We start from the raw sequence: 14,048 nt of genomic DNA, 5'->3' as shown, positions 1-14,048 counted from the left end.
GGGTGAAAGTTACAGGGGGCAGGACATACAGGAGGAGGGAATAAGAGGGTGAGCGTTACAGTGGGCAGGACATACAGGAGAAGGGAACAAGAGGGTGAGCATTACAGGGGGCAGGACATACAGGAGGAGGGAATAAGAGGGTGAACGTTACAGGGGCAGGACATATAGGAGGATGGAATAAGAGGGTGAGCGTTACAGGGGGCAGGAACATACAGGAGGAGGGAATACGAGGATGAGCGTTACAGGGGCAGGACATACAGGAGGAGATAATATGAGGGTGAGCGTTACAGGGGGCAGGAACATACAAGAGGAGGGAATAAGAGGGTGAGTGTTACAGGGGGCAGGACATACAGGAGGAGGGAATAAGAGGGTGAACATTACAGGGGGCAGGACATATAGGAGGATGGAATAAGAGGGTGAGCGTTACAGGAGGCAGGAACATACAGGAGGAGGGAATAAGAGGGATGAGCGTTACAGGGGGCAGTACATACAGGAGGAGGGAATAAGAGGGTGAGTGTTACAGGGGGCAGGACATACAGGATGAGGGATTAAGAGGGTGAGCGTTACAGGGGGCAGGACATACAGGAGGAGGGAATAAGAGGGTGAATGTTACAGGGGGCAGGACATACAGGAGGAGGGAACAAGAGGGTGAGCATTATAGGGGCAGGACGTACAGGAGGAGGGAATAAGAGGGTGAGCATCACAGGGGCAGGACGTACAGGAGGAGGGAATAAGAGGGTGAGCATTACAGGGGGCAGGACATACAGGAGGAGGGTATACATAACAGGGGGCAGGACATATAGGAGGAAGGAATAAGAGGGTGAGCGTTACATGGGGTAGGACGTACAGGAGGAGGGAATAAGAGGGTGAGCGTTACAGGGGGCAGAACATACAGGAGGAGGGAATAAGAGGGAGAGTGTTACAGGGGGCAGGGCGTACATGAGGAGGGAATAAGAGGGTGAACGTTACAGGGAGCAGGATATAAAGGAGGAGGGAATAAGAGGGTGAGTTTTACAGGGGGCAGGATGTATAGGAGGAGTACATAAGAGGGTGGACATTACAGGGGACAAGAAGTACAGGAGAAGGGAATAAGAGGATGGACTGATAACCTAAACAAATTTGATTTGCCTAGGGCCCCTCAAAAACTAAGGGTGGCCAGTAAACATCTTGTAATTACAAGACATTTCTGTTGTGTTGCTGTAGAACAACATATCAACCAAGTCTTAAATTAACAACTTTTTAGTGCAATTATTATTTTATGGCCAAACACCACTCACAATTTGCCTTATTTGAAGGAACCAATCTGGACTTTGGTCAAAAGACCAAGGCTAGCTACTGTCATCCAGTTAGTATAAGGTGCATTGAGTTCTAGTTGTTATCTGATAAACACATATGTTGCAGGGTTAGCCTTGAGAAGTCTGCAGGCTACGTTTCATGTTCTGAGATTTAGAAATTGCTCCATTTTGACAGCTAATTTACACAAAAAGGGGCAAAACACATAACTAAGCATTTTATACACAAATCTCAAGGTGTTTACTATCCCTTTTTTATATATATAATCCATTATAGAAGAGGACTGCACTCACTGGATTTGGTATATAAAATAAAAAATAAAAAATTATTTTATTTTATATACCAAATCCAGTGAGTGCAGTCCTCTTCTATAATGGATTATTGATATACCTGACTTGGCACCCTGGTTGATGTCCCTATTGCATTGTGAGTGCAGACACACATGGAAGTTATATATATATATATATATATATATATATATAATAAAAACTTTCCAGTTGACTTCTATTATCAAATTTGATTTGTTCTATTTATATCGTTTTTTTAATGGGACAGTCTACTCTAGAATTGTTATTGTTTAAAAATATAAATAAACCCTTTATTACCTATTCCCCAGTTTTGCATAACCAACACGGTTATATTAATATACTTTTTACCTCTGTGAAATCAGCTAATTAGTAAACATGCGGCTAGATTACGAGTTTTGCGTTATGAGGGGTGCGGTGCTGTCACCACTCACTTACCTACAGCGCTGGTATTACAGGTTTTTATAAACCCGGTGTTAAAAGACAAGAAGTAAGCGTAGAGCAAAATTAAGCTCCATACCGCACTTCAATACCAGCGCTGCTTAAGTCAGCGGTGAGCTGGTTGTACGTGCTCGTGCACAATTTCCCCATAGACTTTAATGGGGAGAGCCGGCTGAAAAAAAGTCTAACACCTGCAAAAAAGCAGCGTTAATGCTCCCCATTGATTCCTATGGGGAAAGAAAATGTATGTTTACACCTAACACCCTAACATGAACCCCGAGTCTAAACACCCCTAATCTTACACTTATTAACCCCTAAACCACCGTACTCCCGCCTCAATGTCGCGCCACTATAATAAACATATTAACCCCTAAACCACCGCACTCCAGCCTCGCAAACACTAGTTAAATATTATTAACCCCTAATCTTCCGTCCCCAACGTCGCCGCCACTATATTAAATTTATTAACCCCTAAACCTAAGTCTAACCCTAACAGCCCCTAACTTAAATATAATTAAAATAAATCTAAATAAAACCTACAATTAATAACTAAATAATAATTGGAATCTAAGGGACGCCATCTTGGATGACTTCATTTAAAGGAACCTTCATTCGTCGTTAGTCTTCGGAAAGTAGAGGATGCTCTGCGTCGGATGTCTTGAAGATGGACCCGCTCCGCGCCGGATGGATAAAGATAGAAGATGCCGTCTGGATGAAGACTTCTGCCCGTCTGGAGGACCACTTCTCCCGGCTTCGCTAAGGACTTCTTCCCGCTTCATTGAGTACTTCTCCTGGCTTCGTTGAGGATGGATGTCCAGTCTTCAAAACTGTAAGTAGATCTTCAGGGGTTAGTATTAGGTTTTTTTAAGGGTTTATTGGGTGGGTTTTATTTTTAGGTAAGGGTTTGGGTCGCAATAGAGCTAAATGCCCTTTTAAGGGCAATGCCCATACAAATGCCCTTTTCAGGGCAATGGGGAGCTTAGGTTTTTTTAGTTAGGGTTTTATTTGGGGGGTTGGTTGTGTGGGTGGTGGGTTTAACTGTTGGGGGGGTTGTTTGTATTTTTCTTTCTGGTAAAAGAGCTGATTTCTTTGGGGCAATGCCCCGCAAAAGGTCCTTTTAAGGGCTATTGGTAGTTTAGTTTATGCTAGGGTATTTTTTTTATTTTGGGGGGGCTTTTTTTATTTTGATAGGGCTATTAGATTAGGTGTAATTAGTTTAAATATCTTGTAATTTGTTTTTTATTTTTTGTAATTTAGTGTTTTGTTTTTTTGTAATTTAGGTTATTGTATTTAATTTAGTTAATTGTATTTCATTTAGGTAATTTATTTAATTGTAGTATAGTGTTAGATGTTAGTGTAACTTAGGTTAGGTTTTATTTACAGGTAAATTTGTATTTATTTTAGCTAGGTAGTTAGTAAATAGTTAATAACTATTTTGCAACTATTCTACCTAGTTAAAATAAATAGAAACTTGCCTGTGAAATAAAAGTAAAACCTAAGCTAGCTACAATGTAACTATTAGTTATATTGTAGCTAGCTTAGGGTTTATTTTACAGGTAAGTATTTAGTTTTAAATAGGAATTATTTAGGTAATGATAGTAGGTTTTATTTAGATTTATTTTATTTATATTTATTAGGGGGTGTTAGGGTTAGAGTTAGACTTAGGTTTAGGGGTTAATAAATATAGTATAGTGGCGGTGACGTTTCAGGGCGGCAGATTAGGGGTTAATAAATGTAGGTAGGTGGCGGCAATGTTAGGGACAGCAGATTAGGGGTTAATAATATTTAACTAATGTTTGCAAGGCGGGAGTGTGGCGGTTTAGGGTTTAATATGTTTATTATAGTGGCGTCGATGTCGGGAGCGGCAGATTAGGGGTTAATTATTTTATTTTAGTGTTTGCAATGCAGGAGGGCCTCGGTTTAGGGGTTAATAGGTAGTTTATGGATGTTAGTGTACTTTTTAGCACTTTAGTTATGAGTTTTATGCTACGGCTTTGTAGTGTAAAACTCATAACTACTGACTTTAAAATGCGGTACGAATTCTGTATTCAAATTATCAAATTATTTATCTAGTTGTATCCACATCATTAAATATGAGAATTGTTTTTATTATGGTGGTTTTTACAATAGAGGAAATGTGTTTTTGTATAGGCCTTGTGCAATACCTATGTTTGACCACAAGAGGGTGCCATAACCCCACTGAAGGTGCATTTTGGCGCCTTATGGAGGGTATTTAAATGTGAATGTGTGTTATCAACATCTATCATATCTCTGAGGCCCCCTGTTCTTATGTTTCAATAAATCCACATCTCTAAGCACCAATTGTATAAACATTTCAATACTATTGTTGCCATAACTAGGAGTAAATTAACTTTTGTTTCTAAGACTTAAGGCATTCAATGATAAGATATTACAATCAGATTGTACACTTTCCCCCAGCAATGGGTTAACCCCACCAGTCTATTGTTTAGAGAAATGTGCTTTCAATTTTATATTGCGAAAAAAAGCATGTAAGTCACTCTGCAAGTGAAAAAAGTCACATTTAGCTAGGGGGCAAAATGACAGTCCCTTATGCATTTTAGCCAATCAGTGCTCACTCCTCTGTAAATTCACGTGCATGAGCTCAATGTTATTTATATGAAACACATGAATTAACGCCCTCTAGTGGTGAAAAACTGTCAAAATGCATTTAGATTAGAGGCAGCCTTCAAGGTTTAAGAGATTAGCATATGAACCTCTTAGGTTTAGCTTTCAACTAAGAATATCAAAAGAACAAAGTAAAATTGGTGATAAAAGTAAATTGGGAAGTTGTTTAAAATTGCATGCCCTATTTGAATCATGAAAGCTTTTTTTGGACTTGACTGTCCCTTTAAGCACAATTAATCTACTCCCATGTGATCTGCAGTGTGTATAAAATAGTGCTACAGAAGAACTCCTTTCACAGAAAAATAACTGTGAATTTCCCCTGGGCAAGAGCTTTAACATGTGGAACGATTATATTATTTAGCATTTTCAGCAGAATTTTAGAAAATAAATTTTGAGAGCTGTTTCTCACTCTGTACAGGACTCTGGATGTGGAGAGAAACAAGTATTCCAATATAATCCTGAGCTCTCCATGCCGGCGACTCGGCTAGTGATCACGGTACTTGCTGACAATAATTTGCCCTGTTCTATGTATTGTTATCCATTTTGACTGTTAATTTTAATATTTGTAATCTGTTCAGCTGCAGTGTTTGTTAATAAACTTCTGTACAAAAGAAAAAAAGGTTCCTTTTATTAACAAAATAATATTTTGCTCTCAAGTGAAAAAGGTTCCACAAGAGAACTAGATGTACCATCTTCGTGATTGCCAGAAATGTTCTCAGTTCATAAAGGGAACAATATTGTATGTAATTTGGAAGATGGTCAGGCTTCTAGATAAAAGTATTGGGAAAGCCTTATTCAAAGGGTCATTGTACACTAGATGTTTGTTTGCAAAAATGTTTTGTAGTTGGTCCCTTAATATAGCTCATTTGGTAGTATTTTTTTTTATTAACATTGTGCTGATTTTCAAACTCCTAACCAAGCCCCCAAAAAATCAGATGTAGACTAAAGTCTACAGATTCCTGCTCCCTCCTGTTTGTGTAATGGGTCGTGTCATATGCAGGAAAGGGGGAGTGTCTACTGTTCCTGCTTTCTCAGCCCCTTTCAGTGGGTGTCCCTGCCTAACCTCATCAACAGTGCTAAACTGGGAACTTCTAAGTGAGTTTTTAAAAGGTTTACATAGATTCTACCTAGATCAATATCTGTGAATATTCGTCTTTATATTAGTGTCTATTACAACAGCAATTCCGAAAAAGTTGGGACAGTATGGAAAATGCAAAAAAAAAAAAAAAGAGTAATTTGGAAATTCAATTCAGCCTGTACTATATTGAAAACACATTCGGCGAGATTACGAGTCTTGAGTTAGCCTTAAAAAGCAGCGTTGAGAGGTCCCAATGCTGCTTTTTAACGCCCGCTGGTATTACGAGTCTTGCAGGTACAGGTGTACCGCTCACTTTTTTTCCGCGACTCGAGCTTACCGCAAATCCCCTTATGTCAATTGCGTATCCTATCTTTTTAATGGGATTTGCCTAACGCTGGTATTACGAGTCTTGGAAGAAGTGAGCGGGAGACCCTCTCCTGTCAAGACTGATACCGCATTTAAAAGTCAGTAGTTAAGAGTTTTATGGGCTAACGCAGTAACATAAAACTCTTAACTAAAGTGCTAAAAAGTACACTAATACTCATAAACTACCTATTAACCCCTAAACCGAGGCCCCCCCCCCCCCACATTGCAAACACTTAAAGTTTTTAACCCCTAATCTGCCGACCAGACATCGCCGCCACTTTAATAAATATATTAAACCCTAAACCGCCGAACTCCCGCATCGCAAACACTAGTTACATTTTATTAACCCCTAATCTACCGTCCCTAACATCACAGACACCTACCTACATTTATTAACCCCTAATCTGCCGCCCCCAACGTCGCCGCTACTATATTACATTTTTTAACCCCTAAACCTAAGTCTAGCCCTAAGTCTAACCCCCCCAACTTAAATATAATATAAATAAAACGAAATAAAATTACTACAATTAAATAAATTATTCCTATTTAAAACTAAATACTTACCTATAAAATAAACCCTAAGCTAGCTACAATATAACTAATAGTTACATTGTAGCTATTTTAGGATTTATTTTTATTTTACAGGCAACTTTGTATTTATTTTAACTAGGTACAATAGTTATTAAATAGTTATTAACTATTTAATAACTACCTAGCTAAAATAAATACAAAAGCACCTGTAAAATAAATCCTAACCTAAATTACAATTACACATAACACTACACTATCATTAAAATAATTACCTAAATTACCGACAATTAACTACAATTAGGGCTAGATTTATTAAGCCCCTACGGCAGCAAGTTCTCTCAAGAACTTGCTCGCCGTTATTTATCAAGCAGCGGTCACCAGACCGCTGCTTTCCTAACATCTACGCCACCTCTATTGTGGCGAAATTCAATCTCCTCGGTCGAGTCCTACCGAGGAGATTGACCGCTCCTGCCCGCGCGTGATTGGCTGTGCGCGGGCAGGGGGCGGGATTGCAAGCGAGCGCAAAATTGCGCTTGTGTGCAATGTTAATTACCTGCGGGTAATTTCGCCTTGCAACAGGCGAGCTGAGGCATACAGGGGCGCATATACGCGCCCCTGTACACCTCAGCGTTGATAAATCTAGCCCTTAAATAAAATAAACTAAAGTACGAAAATAAAAACACTAAATTACAGAAAAAAATAAAATAATTACAAGAATTTTAAACCAATTACACCTAATCTAATCCCCCTAATAAAATAAAAAAGCCCCCCAAAATAAAAAAAATCCCTACTCTATAATAAATTACAAATAGCCCTTAAAAGGGCCTTTTGCGGGGCATTGCCCCAAAGTAATCAGCTCTTTTACATCTAAAAAAAAATACAATACCCCCCCAACATTAAAACCCACCACCCACACATCCAAACCTACTCTAAAACCCTTGAAGATCACCCTACCGTGAGACGTCTTCACCCAGCCGGGCACAAGTGGTCCTCCAGAGGGGCAGAAGTCTTCATCCGATCCGGGCAGAAGAGGACCTCCAGATGGGCAGAAGTCTTCATCCAGGCGGCATCTTCTATCTTCATCCATCCGGAGAGGAGCGGGTCCATCTTGAAGCCAGCCGACGTGGAGCATCCATCCAGACCGACGACTACACGACGAATGACAGTTTCTTTAAATGACGTCATCCAAGATGGCATCCCTTGAATTCCGATTGACTGATAGGATTCTATCAGCCAATCGGAATTAAGGTAGGAAAAATCCTATTGGCTGATTGGATCAGCTAATAGGATTGAAGTTCAATCCTATTGGGTGATCCAATCAGCCAATAGAATTGAACTTGCATTCTATTGGCTGTTCCAATCAGCCAATAGAATGCGAGCTCAATCCTATTGGCTGATTGGTGATCAAGGTAGGGTGATCTTCAAGGGGGTAGTGTTAGGTTTTATTAAGGGGGGATTGGGTGGGTTTTAGAGTAGGGTTGGGTGTGTGGGTGGTGGGTTTTAATGTTGGGGGGTGGGTATTGTATTTTTTTTACAGGTAATAGAGCTGATTACTTTGGGGCAATGCCCCGCAAAAAGCCCTTTTAAGGGCTATTTGTAATTTAGTGTAGGGTAGGGATTTTTATTATTTTGGGGGGGGGGGTTATTTTATTAGGGGGATTAGATTAGGTGTAATTAGTTTAAAATTCTTCTAATTATTTTATTTTTTTCTGTATTTAGTGTTTTTTTTTTGTACTTTAGTTTATTTTATTTAATTGTAGTTAATTGTAGTTAATTTATTTTAATTTAGGTAATTAATTTAATGATAGTGTAGTGTTAGGTGTAATTGTAACTTAGGTTAGGGTTTATTTTACAGGTAAATTTGTCTTTATTTTAACTAGGTAGTTATTAAATAGTTAATAACTATTTAATAACTATTGTACCTAGTTAAAATAAATACAAAGTTGCCTGTAAAATAAAAATAAATCCTAAGCTAGGTACAATGTAACTATTAGTTATATTGTAGCTATCTTAGGGTTTATTTTATAGGTAAGTATTTAGTTTTAAATAGGAATAATTTATTTAATTGTAGTAATTTTATTTCGTTTTATTTAAATTATATTTAAGTTAGGGGGGTTAGAGTTAGGATTAGACTTAGATTTAGGGGTTAATAGCGTTATTATAGTGTCGGCGACGTTGGGGGCGGCAGATTAGGGGTTAATAAATGTAGTTAGTTAGCGGCGACATTGGGGGCGGCAGATTAGGGGTTAATAAATATAATGTAGGTGTCGGCGATGTGGGGGGCAGCAGATTAGGGGTTCATAAGTATAATGTAGGTGGTGGCGGTGTCCGGAGCGGCAGATTAGGGGTTAATAATATAATGCAGGTGTCGGCGATGTCGGGGGAGGCAGATTAGGGGTTAATAAGTATAAGATTAGGGGTATTTAGACTCAGGGTTCATGTTAGGGTGTAGACATAAATTTTATTTCCCCATAGGAATCAATGGGGCTGCGTTAGAAGCTGAACGCTGCTTTATTGCAGGTGTTAGTTTTTTTTCAGCCTTATCAGCCCCATTGATTCCTATGGGGAAATTGTGCACGAGCATGTTTAGCCAGCTCCCCGCTACCGTAAGCAGCGCTGTTATTGAGGTGAGATGTGGAGCTAAATTCTGCTCTACGCTCACCTTTTTGAGACTAACGGCAGGTTTAAAAAAACCTGTAATACCAGCGTTACTTTAGGTGAGCGGTGAGCTGAAACTAAGCGTTAGCAACGCACCCCTGTTACCGCAAAACTCGTAATCTCAGTGATTATTAACACATTATTTGATGTTTTATTTTGTGAATTTAATGTATTTTTGAAAATATACACTACAACACACTCCAAATAAGTTGGGACAGTCGACTGTTTACCACTGTGTAAGATCACCTTTTCTTTTAATAACACTTATAAAGCGTTTGGCCACTGAAGAAACCAGTTAGTTAAAGGGACACTGAACTCAATTTTTTTTCTTTCGTGATTCAGATAGAGCAAGCTATATTTTAAACAACTTTCTATTTTACTCCAATTATCAATTTTTCTTCGTTCTCTTGCTATCTTTATTTGAAAAAGAAGGCATCTAAGGTTTTTTTTTTGGTTCAGTACTCTGGACAGCACGTTTTTATTGGTGGATGAATGTATCCACCAATCAGCAAGGACAACCCAGGTTGTTCACCAAAAATGGGCCGGCATCTAAACTTACAATCTTGCATTTCAAATAAAGATAAGAGAATGAAGAAAATTTGATAATAGGAGTAAATTAGAAAGTTGCTTAACATTTCATGCTCTATCTGAATCACAAAAGAAAAAAATTTGGGTTCAGTGTCCCTTTAAGTTTATCAAGCAGAATTTTTCCCCATTCATCCAATATGCTTCATAATGCGCCACACATTCTCAATCGTAGACAGGTCAGGACTGCAGGCAGGCCATGCTAGCACCTGCACTCTCTGCTTACGCAACCATACGCTTATAATCTGAGTAGAATGTGGTTTGGCGTTTTTTTTTTTTTGCATTTTGCATACTGTCCCAACTTTTACAGAAGTGGGGTTGTACAAGCAGTTATATGAAAATTGGTGTATACTGTCCCTTTTAAGGTACACATCATGTTCGTCTGTACTAGCGGGAGCCTTGCAAAACTAGAAAAATGCTGCCCCCCTAATAAATAATATAGCTGAGAGGTCAAAATAAGTCTACTCCAGTCTCTTAAATTTATCTAAATTCTACATAATGTAACAAGTTCATACTACATATAGTGATCATAATCAGCACAGTTAGTACATCAATACTGAATGGAACAGTATTATGTCAAAAAATCCTTTAAAACCACAAAAGGGTATTGTATTAAAGAAAGTATCTAATATTTACTACATAGCTTACTATATAGAATGGGAGCAGCATACTGCAAAGTCCCCATTTCCAGACAACTATAGAAACAATTATCAGAACATTGTTAAAGGACTAGTAAATAAACTTATGTCTATTTCCACTCCTCCTGTTTCACGTGACAGCCATTAGCCAATAACAAATGCATATAGTATATTCTATGAATTCTTGCACATGCTCAGTAGGGGCTGGTGACTCAAAAAGTGTAAATATAAAAAACTGTGCACATTTTGTTAATGGAAGTAAATTGGAAAGTTGTTTACAATTGTGTGCTATATCTGAATCATGAAAGTTTAATTTTGACTTGAGTGTCCCTTTAAAGGGAAAGTAAAGTCAAAATTAAACTTTCATGATTTAGATAGAGCATGCAATGTAAACAACTTTCCAATTTATTTCTAATATGAAAACATAATTTATGTAAGCACATACCTGATATCATTAATTTCTTTCATGGTGGCGAGATTCCACAAGCTTGTTACACATGGGATATACATTCCTACCAGGAGGGGGCAAAGTTTCCCAAACCTCAAATGCCTATGAATATACCTCCCACATTACTCATACCTCAGTTTAACGTATAGCCAAGTTAGTGAAGTGTAAAAAGGAGTAAAAGCATAAAAAAGAGGAACAGGATAAATAATGTGCTTTATACAAAAAAAATCATAACCCCAAACAAATGGGTGGGTCTCATGGACTCTTTCCACCATGAAAAAAAATGAATTTATCAGGTTACATAAATGATGTTTTATTATTATTATTATTATTATCGGTTATTTGTAGAGTGCCAGCAGATTCCGCAGTTTTCTTTCATATAGGTGGCGAGAATCCACAAGCTTGTTACTGATGGGATATAATACCCAAGATGTTGAAGTCTATGAGAAACAATAAAGGGAGGTATAAAATAAAAACAGCTATTTCCGCTGAGAAATTAAATCCAAAAAATAATTAAGTTTTCTTAAAAAATTAAAAAAAATTAAATAATAGGCACTAGAATCAAACTGAGACAGCTGGCTGAAGAACCTTTGTACCAAAAGCTGCTTCCGAAGAAGCAAAAACATTACAATTTTAAAATTTAGTAAAGGTATGCAAAGAGGACCAAGTGGCCGCTTTGCAGATTTGATCAACTGAAGCTTTTGTAATGCTCGTGGGATATTTCCCTATCAGACCAAACTTGGCCAGTAGTCTTCTTATCCCAGCATCAAGTGGAAAGATAAGGAAATATCCCAGAACAAAGTGAGTTTAAGAAATGAGGTAAGCAGTACTCACGGTAGACAGGGTAGTCCTTCACAGCAATAAGATTAAGGCAGAGAATGGTCAGAGACTGGCAGAGTTTTGCAACAGAAAGGCAACCCAGCAGTATAGCAGTACAGGGGTAAACCAATAGAATGGTCGGTCAGGAACAGGCAGAGGTCAGCAACAAAAGGTAATCCAGCAGTTTATCAGTTCAGAGGTAAACCAATAGAATGGTCATGAACAGGCAGAAGTCAACAACAAAAGGTAATCCAGCAGTTTAGCAGTTCAGGGGTAAACGAATAGATAGGTCAGACAGGCAGAGTTCAGTAATGATTAGGCAATCCAGCAATTTAAGGGTTAAACAGGCAGAGTGATCAGACAGGCAGAGTTCAGCAATTATAAGGCAATCCAGCAATTCAAGGGTTAAACAGTCAGAGTGGTCAGACAGGCAGAGTTCAGCAATAAGGCAATCCAGCAATTCCCAGGAAGGTAAGAGACTATAAAGTTAAAGCAGGAAAAGAATAGGGCCCACTTGGCCTGTCGAGCATTGAGTCGATGAGCAGTCTCTAGGTATGTCTGATTCTTGTGGTCAGTGATAATCTGAATGGGGTTGGCGGTACCCTCTAGCCAATGATGCCATGCAGTCAGGGCCATCTTAATGCTAAGCAATCACGATTACCCACATCATAATACCGTTCTGCAGGAGTGAACCATTTGGTTAATACTGCGCCAGCTCCTATCTCGGAGGCATCAACCTCTAAAGTGAACTGCAGGTCAGGATCAGGATGGCAGAGCACAGGAGCAGAACAAAATACCTTTTTCAGATGAGAGAAAGCATCCACAACTACAGGAGGCCAATTCTTGCAGTCTCTGTTTCATTTAGTCAGCTCAGTGAGTGGAGCAACGATTTGGGAGAAGTTCTATATAAACTTGCGATAATAGTTGGAGAACCCCAAGAATCTCTGTAGTTCCTTTAATGTGGTGGGTTGAGGCCATTCCAGAACTGTGGTTAGCTTTGTAGGATCCATGGCAAAACCTTCCTTCAAGATGACATAGCCAAGGAACTGGATCTGAACTTGATCAAACTCACATTTCTCCAGTTTGGCTAACAGAGAATTGTTTCTGAGGTGAAGAAGTACCTGTTTTACATGCTCATGATGCTACTCAAGGGTGGAGGAGAATATGAGGATGTCATCCAAATAGACGATGACAGTGCGATTAAGGAGCACACAGAAGACATCATTGACAAATGCTTGGAAGACAGCCGGAGCATTACACAGCACAAGAGACATTATGAGGTATTCGTAATGCCCTGATCTCGTGTTGAAGGCAGTCTTCCATTCATGTCCCGGGAAGATACAAATTAGATTGTACGCCCCACGTAGGTCCAACTTTGTAAAGTAGCAAGCATTTTGGAGCGAATCATATGATTCAGTGATCAAAAGAATAGGATAATGATTCTTGATTCTAATGTTGTTTAGGGCTCTGTAGTTGTTACAGCGTCTGAGACCACCATCCTTTTTACCGACAAAAAAGAAGCCAGCCCCGGCAGGAGAGGAGGAAGGGCAAATAAAGCCTTTAGCTAGGTTTTCTTGGATATATATAAGTCCTCCCTTTAGGAAGTAGGGCTCCAGGAAACAGGTCAATTTTGCAGTTGTAAGGACAGTGAGGTGGCAGCACATCAGCTGTTTTCTTTTCAAAAACATCTGTAAATTATGCATATACTGAGGGAAGATTAGAAGGAGTCTGAAGGCTGGCTATAGGGATATGATGCAGCGGTGTAACCTTAGCCAGGCAGGAGTGAATACAGGATTTACCCCAGAAGGACAACTGCCCCTCAGTCCAGTAAAACTGAGGATTGTGATTACATAGCCAAGGAAGACCAAGGATAACTGGTTGTGCAGGAGAATGAATGACATCGAACTGCAATTGATCGGTATGTAGGATTCCCACAGTCTGCTGATTGGAAATGGATTAAACCTGATCCAAGGGGAGTGCCATCCAGAGTAGTTATTTTAAGATATTGTTTTTTTCTGAAGAAGAGGCAACCATGCGTGAATCATGAAACAGTGATCCTAAAAATTTACAGCTGCCCCTGAACCAATAAAGGCTTGAGCGTGGACAGAATTCTGAAGAAAGGTAAGGGTAACAGGTACCAGGATTGGAGAAGAGTTAGGGGATTAAGTAGTGGCCACGCTTAGAGGTACCCCACTGTTATCCTCTAAGCGTTTGCTTTTCCCGGCAGTATATCACAATTC

This window comes from Bombina bombina, chromosome 2, assembly GCF_027579735.1.
Source record: "Bombina bombina isolate aBomBom1 chromosome 2, aBomBom1.pri, whole genome shotgun sequence".
Classification (NCBI taxonomy): Eukaryota; Metazoa; Chordata; class Amphibia; order Anura; family Bombinatoridae; genus Bombina; species Bombina bombina.
This window is presented reverse-complemented; position numbering follows the sequence as displayed.